Source organism: Macrobrachium nipponense, chromosome 39 (assembly GCF_015104395.2).
Source record: "Macrobrachium nipponense isolate FS-2020 chromosome 39, ASM1510439v2, whole genome shotgun sequence".
NCBI lineage: Eukaryota > Metazoa > Arthropoda > Malacostraca > Decapoda > Palaemonidae > Macrobrachium > Macrobrachium nipponense.
In genome coordinates, this window is record NC_061099.1 from 34,941,212 (window position 1) to 34,952,540 (window position 11,329).

Consider the following 11,329-nt stretch of genomic DNA (forward strand, 5'->3'; position numbering starts at 1 on the left):
TCTCTCTCAGTCCACGTGGGCCGACAATCATCTTTTCAACCAACTCGCCCAATTCCCAACACAACTCCCTACCATAACAACACCTGGTCCTCTACTTTGTCTACAGACTGTAGACTCTATATCCACACGGATCCTCTCTCAATCCTTCTATCATCAGGCTCAAGTTCCCCCATCATCATCATCATTATTCCTCACACCTGTTCTTGCAGACCAAGAAAAAGCTGCGCTATCCTGAATCTTTTGGCAGGTAAGCAAGCACCAGCGATTCCCCCAAAGATGACCGACCTCTTCTGCGTGACTGGAAGGATTTTCGTCGTCCGAAGACGATGGCAATTTATTTATTTATTAATTAATCTTTATCTATTTGACTAGATCTTTTTTTTTCATGTCGTGCGTTTATTGCTATCGATGTTTGGTCCATCGCACTTTATGTTGTAAATACAGAGCGGATTCTGATCATCAGTGTAAGTGCAAGTAATTTATTTCTCTCTCTCTCTCTCTCTCTCTCTCTCATCTCTCTCCTCTCTCTCTCTCTCCTCTCTCTCTCTATATATATATATATATATAATCTATATATATATCTATATATATAGTATATGTTATACTATATATATATATATATATATATATATATATATATATATATATATAGATAGATAGATATAATTTTTTTGGTCACGTAACAGTCTCTATAAACGTACAGTTTAAGAGGGTACTATTTCCTACGGTGTCCAATTCGTACAAAGCTGAAGTGGTCACGATAAAAGCAACCAAAGTCTTTCACGCAAACTAACAGTTCTAAAGCTGTTCATTGCATTCCCGAAGCAATCAACAGACAACCTTCATGTTGTTGTTGGGGGCTAAAGGCGAAGATGCCTTTCAATTCCGTTCACGAACCAATACGGCAAATTGCATCGCCTTTTAACTCTTACCCTCACTTACGAAACGCGACGAAAGAAGGAGATTAAAAAGAAAAATAAAAAGAAAAAATCAGAGTAGTAGGAAGAAGAAAATGCATAAGGTGAGAGAGGAGCCTTTAAGAGAAAAACAAAAAACAAAAGGGAGAAGAAGAAGAAGAAGAAGAAGAGGAAGTAAGGAAGAAGAAGAAGAAGAAGAAGAAGAAGAGGAGGAGGAAAGGGGAAAAATGACAGGGAAAGGCAGGCCAAAAAGGACCCGTCGTGCCACCCCATGTGCATGAGAGAACACAACTCGTAAAAAATCCTCTTTACAGGAAGATAAACAATTCCAAAAGACATTCGCGAGATCAGGGAGGGTGGGGGAGGGGAAGGGAAGGGAGAGAGAGAGAGGGGGGAGGGGGGGAGGGAGCGCCTCCGGTGTTTTGCTTTCTTTTCCCCATTCTTTTTAAGACTGACGACTCACCTAGGTGGAAAAGTCTGCCTGACTTCTTGAATGGCAAATGCGTGGAGGTTCAAGGTGGGAAGGGGAGAAAAAAAAATTGTGGAATGGGGAGGAAGCACAGTGTGACGATAAAACGGGAAGGGGATTCACGAAGGGGATTAAGGAACAGGGGGAAGAGTAACAGCTGATGCAAAGACGAGAGATTCGGAGGAAGGGGAATGCAAGAAAAGGAAGGAGAAGGTTCGCGTAGAAGGGAGAACAAACGAAACAGCAACGGTTGGAGGAGAAGGCGAAGAGATAATAATAATATGGCGAAGGGAAAGGGAATAGGGGGAAGGACACAAGAAAAGTGGACATCTTTTCAGGTCATAGTACTCCCCGGAATAAAAGTATTTTCCCCAAGAACCAGTGCATCAGTTCCGGCCAAAGTTACAAAGGTCAGAAAATTCGTTCATTTCCTTTTCCTGGCCTGGGGATGAGTTTCTTCCAATTAAAAAAAAATAACACGCAAGAAAGAGAGAGAGAGAGAGAGAGAGAGAGAGAGAGAGAGAGAAGAGAGAGAGAGAGTTATTTCTAAAGAGCAGAAACATCAGAGCTGCCCTCAGTCAAGGATTCAGATCTTGGCATTTTAACCAGGTTAATTAAGGAGAGAAGAAACCAAGACTAGAGTCAAATCTCGACATAGCTCGAATACGGAGCATTCGGTCGAGAAGTCAAATAATCGAGGCAGAATACGACTTGTTTTCCCGCTGACGCTACTGAGCATTCTGGGCAACAGCGAGACCTGATGCAGTGGGGAACATGTTCGGAATTCGGGATGATACTTTTGGGTAAAGCCATCAGTAATGCATAGCGTGGAGAAGAATGATGCATTGCTCTCCGGGCTTCCAGGAAACTGTGGATAAAGTAAATATTCATATAACTTAGACTATTGCTGTTGTCCACAAAGGCAGAGGAAACTTACGGTTATCATGTATCTTTTCCGTCACGTGATCTAAATGATGACCACCAGAGCACTTGTCAACTTTAAAAGATTAAAATCCTACTTCATACCGTTTTCTCCTCTTCAGCTACGTGTTTACCTTTTTCAGCTCTAAATAAACTCTAAATAATCTTTCCCACCTTCCCCTCCCCGCCCCGTAAAAAAAAAAAAAAAAAAAAAAAAAAGCCATCACTCTAGATATGTGGCCGAGTTTCCGAACGGCGCGGGGTTGGGGGTTTGGGGGGAGGGATTTTCAGCAAATTCCTTTGAATCGTTCTTTCTTAGTTTTTTCTGGGGAAGGGGGGCTATGGAGGCCGTTACAGACATGGCGCTCCTCGTGGATTTCCAAATACACGGTATGAATACAAAACAAGAAGACGCCATTTCAGCTTGTGGTCTTTATATATGCATTTGTATATATATTAATCTACACGCATGCAAATGTGTGTATAATATATATATATATATATATATATATATATATATTTATATATATATATATATATATATATATATATAAAAGGGCAAAAGCCACGAAGGAAAGTGAAACAATGGCCTTTCGACTCTCGTACTTTACTGTAGTAAAGGACGAGAGTCGAAAGGCCTTGTTGCAGTACTCCACTGTTTCATTTTCCTTCGTGGCTTTTGCCTTTATTTATAATTCATCACGTTACAAATTTTCGTGATTCAGTTATACGCGGGTATGTATGTATGTAGTATATATAAAGAGAGAGGGAGAGAGAGAGTATTATAAAAAAAAAACAGAAAGACCCCTTAGTAGTGAACCTACTTTTCTAACGCCATTTTCTACGAAGTAAATTTCAAAAAAAGCCATCAAGCGCTGTAAATGCTAAAATAAGAATTAAGCCAATAAAATGCTTCTTTTTCAAAGGCATTATTATCATAAGGGAAATCTTCAACACGACATTCATCAACTACTACCATTCAGCAAAACAAAACCATTTTAGTTTGCGGAATAAACACACAAAGCCGAGGATCTTTGGCCATTTTATGTCAATAAATGTTTTGAATTTGAATTTGAATCATTGGCCATATTCCTGTTTTTACCAAGAGGCACCGCACCCCTTTTACCTTCTTGAATTACGTTAACTGTTTAGTGAATTCGCGTCGCGAGAAAGGGTGATCCGAGACCATTTCAGTATTAAAAAAAAATAAATAAAAATGTTAATTTTCTCCCAGGAGGCAAAACCACCTTTCTTCTTCTTTCCCGACTTCCTAAAAAGCTTAATAAATCTTCCGCTGTTCGGGACCACGAATGGCATGATTCGTGCAGATACAAAAGACGAGGACCTTCTACCATGTGCAAAACGTCGTTGTCTACGAACGAGTCCCTCGGGCCCACTGACACAGGAGGGATGGCTTTGGAGATGAATCCTGGCAGGAAACAATCCATGCTGCATTCCCGAACTAATGGGGCGATTGGGAAGATTAATATCAATCATTTGCATAAAACTGAGATTTCTGTGTTGCCGCTGGCGACTGACATCAATGCAATTTTGAAAGCGCAACATCAACAACAAGAGCCAAAAGGAGTGAATATAGAAAATAAGAGAGAGATTGGGTAAAGAATACTTTTGAAAGAAAACGCAGATACAACAGGAGGAGGAGGATGTGCAGAAACACGTTTAGTCTGAATAACGGGAAAACAAATGTGCGAGTGAACGTGAAACACTCACACAAAGAATAACCGTCATCGAATGAACGAGCGAAGTGAAAGTCTAATCCTGGAAATGAATGTGCAAGGATAGAGAATGAACTCGAAGTGAATAAGAGTGTTGTGTACGAATGAGAGTAAAGATTCGAGTAAAAGAAAGTGAACCAGCGAGGGAATTCGCAGCGAGTGGCTGTCAAAAAGCGAATCAGAGTGCACAGAATGAACGGAGGAAAAGAAACTAAGAATTTGAAACTAACAATTTAAAGCAGAAGGCGGATCCTTACGAAAATGACCGAATTATGCTGAAAGTTTTAAGCAAAAAAAAGTTGACTACGCAATAAATTCTTATTGAAGAACTCGCAAACTTATGTACAATATCCCTTAATCATAAAGAACGGACTGTGGGCTCGCACCCCACAAATTTTATGCAAATGCACACAACTTTTCCTAACTACTTAGGCAAAGAGGAGAAATTTATGACAAGAGATGTCGCTAAGAAAGAGGCCGTAGGTCCCCATCGAAGTGGATGACTTCATTCGAACACCAAGGTGAGGGCATGGCTGGGGGCATTACTCAACAACAGATATCCGAAGGACGAAGAGCGGGCACGAGATTAGGAAATATCTGAATGAGGAGAATTGAGAAGGAAGGCTGGGGGAAGAGACAGTCATAGCGAATATGAATATATATATATATATTATATATATATATATATATATATATATATATATATATATATATATATAATATATATATATGCTAAAGTGAGAGAATAGCCGATGGGTACTATCTTCCTACAGCCACAATATGACTAGATTAATTTCTTTCATTTTCGGCCATGTTAGCCAAAATGCTCTTCCATTGAGCAAAATAAAATATTACAGATAGCGCACAAAAATTTAAGAAAGGGGGAATGAATCCCTTGACATTTCCATAACAGTTCTCGCCGATAGACAATGTATTTATTTCTTTTCCCATTTTGACGGGGGCATAAGATAAATGTAAGATATTAAATCCGCAATTTTATTACCCAAATTGCCGTTTGATCAGCGGTGATCGAACAAGTAAACTTAATTAATTCGGGGTCAAGTGGTGCTAATTGGTGGTTTGGAGCTTGAATTGGCAATCAAGGCCGCGGGGCTGGACGACCAATTTCCTTCCTGAACACCAAATAAATTTCCCTTCAACTTTCAATGAGAAATTTCTTTCACTTCTCCTTTTCGAGTCTTTATGATCACTGGCTAGGCCATCTCTCTCTCTACAAACACACACACACGTATATACTTATGTATGCTTAAAAAAAATCACAGTAGATGCAACATGACTTCATTCAATAAGCGAATACCACACAGAAAAATGATGGGCAGAAATCCAAGCACTTTTCGACTTTATTAAGACATCGTTCCTTGACGATGTCTTTAATAAATTAAGTCGAAAGCGCTTGGGTTTCTGCCTGTCATTTTCCTGTGGTATTCGCCTGTACTTATGTATTTGTATGTGTATGTGTGTAATATATATATATATATATATATATATATATATATATATATATATATATATATATATATATATATATATATATATATATATATATATATATATATATATATATATATATATATATATATATATATATATATATATTTACAGTTTCCTATTTAGTTTCGACCGTAGACAGCTGCTCGTCCCCCTCCATGATTCTCGTGTATTTCTTGGAGTAATGAAGCCTCTACTGTAATGGAATCGAACGGTTGAAAGCTCTTCCAGCCCCTGGGGAGGGCGACTTCGTTACTAGAAAAAACATACTGGACGGACAGATCTACGAAGGAGGGCGGCCAACAGTCCACTATCAAAACTAAAACAGAAAATTGGAGGCGCCAAGTGACGTTCTTGGTCAGACGAAAGTGTCTTGTGAAAAGAGTTAATGATTAATGACTGAATTAGTATATTGGAAAATCTCAAAATGAATCGACCACAATGGCTTCACCACAAACAGTCCACTAAGTTTGGAATAAAGTGACTTTTTTCTTTGTATGAGTCACCAAGCTCACCTTTACGAGAAATTTCGGCAAAGAGCGGGTAACTCATAAATCACCAGCTCTCTCAGGTTAATAGATAAAGTTTTGTTTTAAACATTATAATCCTAGCATTCTGTGCCATGGTTTCGGTATGCAGATGACATTTTGGCTATTTAAATAACCTTTTAGGAAAGCTGAATCTCGCTGCAAATATTGTTACTGGACGTGAACCTTTTCAACATAAATGTATCAAGTGTGGTAAGTGTAGAAAGACAACAACAAAAATCCATTTATGTTTTGTTTGTTTGTATGGTGTTTTTACGTTTCATGGAACCAGTGGTTATTCAGCAACGGGACCAACGGCTTGAGAGGACTTCCGAACCACGTCGAGGGTGAACTGCTATCACCAGAAATACACATCTATTTATGTGCAATAATTTTTTAAGACATCATACGCATATAAAAAAACCTCAGCATTCTCTTCCGTGATCCTGCGAGCATTAAGAACTGTCAGTCCTTATTTCCTGGATAACGAACAACAGAACGTGAGATAAATAAGCAGGAACTTATTTAATCCAACTCATATATTTTGGATCAGTGCAACAGTGGAGCTGCAAAGACATTTTACCAGAGAAGTGACAGGAACACAGAATGACACAAAATCAACGTCTGTCGTTTTTAATCCTTCCGTGAACCCATCAAACCAAAAGACGTGCTTAAAGGAAATTTTCCTTATCAGAGTATGATTACTGTTTAGTTTATATCATGTAAGGAATGTCATTCTTTTTATTTGGAGCGCACGAGTAAGGAATTCAATGCCAGTAGCTCTCTCTCTCTCTCTCTCTCTCTCTCTCTCTCTCTCTCTCTCTCTATATATATATATATATATATATATATATATATATATATATATATATATATATTGAATACTTTTCGGTTTAATGCACCTTCCCTTTAATTTTAACCAAAAATCGTGAACGAACAGAGAAATCCTAACAATCTCTCTCTCTCTCTCTCTCTCTCTCTCTCTCTTTCCATTTGGTGCCTTTTCCTTGTTTACCAAGTCTGGAGAGAGAGAGAGGAGGAAAGAGGTAGAGACGGTGGAGGATGAAGAGGAGGAGGAGGAGGAGGAGGAAAATCAGCCAACCACTTGACATTCCACACAAGCAAAACAAGATTAGGAAATACGAGCAAACTTCCGATGCTGAGACCATATTACTAAGCCACCACAAAACTTAAACGCCTCTTCCAGACTAGGGATTTTGGATGAACAGAGAGAGAGAGAGAGAGAGAGAGAGAGAGAGAGAGAGAGAGAGAGAGAGAGAGAGAGAGAGATTGTTACAAAACGGCTTCACGACATAGTGCCTACAATTCAACCAATAAAGGCATAAATATTCTTATTCCGCAAAATGTGAAATCACACATTGGCGCACTACTCTTCATTATACAGGAACAATTTCAGGTGTTCCACAGAGACACGACATAAGCCTCGACTTCCGAAGCCCAGCAATATCAAACATTCAAATCCGACTACATCAATCTCAGATGAATATACATTTACACGTAGGTTACCCTACCCGCATCAGCACGCTATAAATATAACCAAAAGGGAATGAATGATAAAAGACAGATTGCTTAGACGGTTATAACGACGTTTCCATAAACTCAAGAAAAGGAATATCCATTAACACGCAGACATATCAGAAAAACGTATTTCATACTCAAAGTTCATCAATAGACAGCATGAAACAAACCATAAAATCATAATTAAATTACAAGAGCTGTCATAGCAGCAAATGCATTTGCTTACAGATGCTGATTTATTACCGTTTTCATATAGTTACAAAATTCATCATGATTTTTTGTCCTACGCGGTTTTTTCTGCTTAGCAAAAACTTAACATGGTACGTGTCTATGTACCATTCAATACTTCAAACAAGCAAATAATACTATATATATATTATGTATATATATATATGAATATATATATATATATATATAATATATATATATACATAATATACATATGTATATGTATATATACATATAATATATATATATAGACATATAAACACATACACACAGATATGCATACATATGAATATGTGCATTACTACCACGTTTTGGATCAGAGAGAGAGAGAGAGAGAGGAGGAGGAGAAGAGGAAGAGAGAGGAGCGAGAGAGATGAGAGATAGAGAGAGAGAGAGAGAGAGAGAGAGAGAGAGAGAGAGCATTTGACTGACAGATATCAAAATGCAAAAAACAGGGCATAAGTAACCTACGTGAATATATTATTATTAATATAAAAGAAATATATATATGTGTGTGTACGTATGTTCCCACATTACAAAAGAAAAACAAACCTCGTTTCGTACTGCAGGATATATCAAAATAAAAGTTATACAGATTTTTTAAAAGGTATTTTCCACAGCTGAAGGGCCGCCTAACAACGAAGGGAGTGCAAACCTTTACTCTACAGGTACGGACTAACAAGAACAAATATCCGATAATAGGAAGACATAGTGTTGCAAGATCGTACCCAGACAGTATATTTGCACTTTTGATTCGCGCAAAACGTGAGAGAGAGAGAGAGAGAGAGAGAGAGAGAGAGAGAGAGAGAGAGAGAGAGAGAGAGAGAGAGAGAGGACTGCCGTCAAGGAATGGGATGCAAAGATGTAAAAGGATTCAACCAATTTGGATTTCAGTCTAAACTACGTCTAATGAGACTTGAAAAATAATAAATAAATAAATAAAACGAGACGTTACCTCGATTTTAAAAGTATCTTTGAAAAATTGTGCTCATCGTTGTGCTAGAATCCATATATTCATGATTTCACGCAAATGTGACATATTTACTGTATTGAAGACCTTTTTGAAGTATTTCACAAGTAATTTTTTGGGCACTAATCATGCTACCACTATTATTACTCCAGTAGATGAAACCTATTCGCATGGAACAAGCTCACCAAAGGGCCCACTGACTTGGATTCAAAAGCCCAAAGAATGTTGGTTTTAACCTCTCCACCTGCCGCACAGTAAGAGGCCATGCATGCTTCAATATCATATCACAACCAGCAGCATATACTGTTAATAAATACTAACGTTTTCAATTATTAATAACAGTAAGGAGTATCTGTGAAGCATGTGATGTAGTTAGTATACCTTAATTTAACCAGACCACTGAGCTGATTGACAGCTCTCTTAGGGACCTAAAGCTTATTGTGGGATCCGAACCACATCGAGAGAATGAATTTCTATCATTGGAAATAAACTCCTCTGATTCCTTGTAGGTAGAACGGGGAATCGACCCCGGACCCTGAGATCGGTCGTCGAGCACGTTACTGACTCGTCCAACGAGGAAGTAAAGTGAAGTAGTACTTAGCAACATAAAGTACTCTGTCCCTACCAGCAACATCCACTCGAATCTCCACTAACCAGCAACTGCACCTCTCTCTCATCTCTCACCGCCCTGAATTCCCAACAACATCGTCCAACAGGCCGCCAGAAACGGGAAGCCAAGAGCATCGCCAGCAGATTCCAGCCTCACCTCTCCCAAGAGCGCAACGAGGAGCTGTGTCATTCCAGAGATCGAGAGCTCGACCAACACCAAGGCAACCCTCGCTCCTCCTCGATACCCCGAGACTTACACCTCTGAAATATTCATGATTCTCACTGCTCTTACGTCGCTCGAGAGCGGCCCTTCCTGGTTCACTAAGCTCCTACCCCATTTATTTCAGTAACCTCGCCATGAATTGTTAATGGAAGCTTTTAACTTTCCATTTCGAAGTATCATGAAATATGAAAGGAGTATCTCTTTATCTGATATACCACCTGATTGGCTCAGACACAATGTGGATAAATGTACATTCTCAAAGCTTAAACATAAATTTAAATGCACACAGAGACATTCATATACATATAAATATATATATATATATATATATATATATATATATATATATACACACATATATATATGTATGTATGTATGTATAAATACATACATACAAATCCCGTCGAAAATGTCCTTCCTTAGGATTAGAACCGTCGACCACTGCTGCTCTTGAGGTAAATGGTTTAAATTCCAAAGGAAGGATGTTATATATAACATGCATATTTATATAAATATACATATATATATATACACACATTCTTTGCGCTTTTTTGGATACGCCTGTCACTACGAAGCCTTAAGATGCAAATGCAAGAAATATGAAGAAATAATTTTGTCCGGTAGTGGGAAATGAACCCGGGTTGCCATAATCCTGACGAGGTCACGTTGCCAACCTACATTAGGTCGGCAACTTGACCTCATTGTGATTATGGTTAACCTGGGTTCATTTCCTGCTACCGGACATCACAATTTCTTCATATTTCTTGCACTTGGATCTCAAGGCTTTTAAGTAACAAGCATACCTAAAAAAGCGCGAAGAATTCGAGAAGTGAAGAGGGCATTGTGGCTATTAAAATTTACACATGTATCTGGTAAAAATATACAACATTGGGATATTTCCCTAGTAGGGGGTGACTCTCTAGGAAAAACAAAACATGGTCCTTGCCAGATTCATATTATGACAATTGCATTGTGGATGAAGCCCTGGCCTGAGCAGAAAGCCTCCATAACAGAGGCCGTTTCACACATCTACCAATGAGACTCATCAGCAGAGTATCGAACCTCCCAAAACATGTCACATCCTTCCTATATCCCGTCGTTCTTTCTTTTCAGTACCTCTTTCACAAGATCCATTCAGAGCTTCATAAAACTATATAATTCTACACTCATTTTAAAAACCTGCATTCTTTTACATGACCAAAATATTGAACCTGACACAACATTCTTCCTTCATGACCGAACCAGGTGGTGGTATTTTCACCACAACTCCTACCACTCCTCACATGCTAATGATGTCACCACACATTCATAATGTCACTACTGGCAGACACGTCCGCCATAAACTGGTCTCATGCCTTAATATTACAATATGTTTCCCAGCAAGATATGATGACTATATCTGCAGCAAATCCGTGCATATTCTAAACCTACATTATTAATTTTTTTCTCTTTCGTTTACAATATAATAATAATAATAATAATAATAATAATAATAATAATAATAATAATAATAATAATAATAATAATATAATTATTACTATAGGAAGCAGACCCTCTCTCAAGCATGCTAGAGAGAGAGAGAGAGAGAGAGAGAGAGAGAGAGAGAGAGAGAGAGAGAGAGAGAGAAATATATATATATACTCCGATCTTTGACCCTGTATTTGATAATGACTTCTATAGG

At 38.3% G+C, this 11,329-nt stretch overlaps 1 protein-coding gene across 1 annotated transcript in view; it reads right to left on the reverse strand.

The window, feature by feature from the left end:
* The window catches only part of LOC135210293 (CD63 antigen-like), a 451,402-nt gene that overhangs the window by 64,079 nt on the left and 375,994 nt on the right, over positions 1-11,329 (reverse strand). The window lies entirely within an intron of this gene.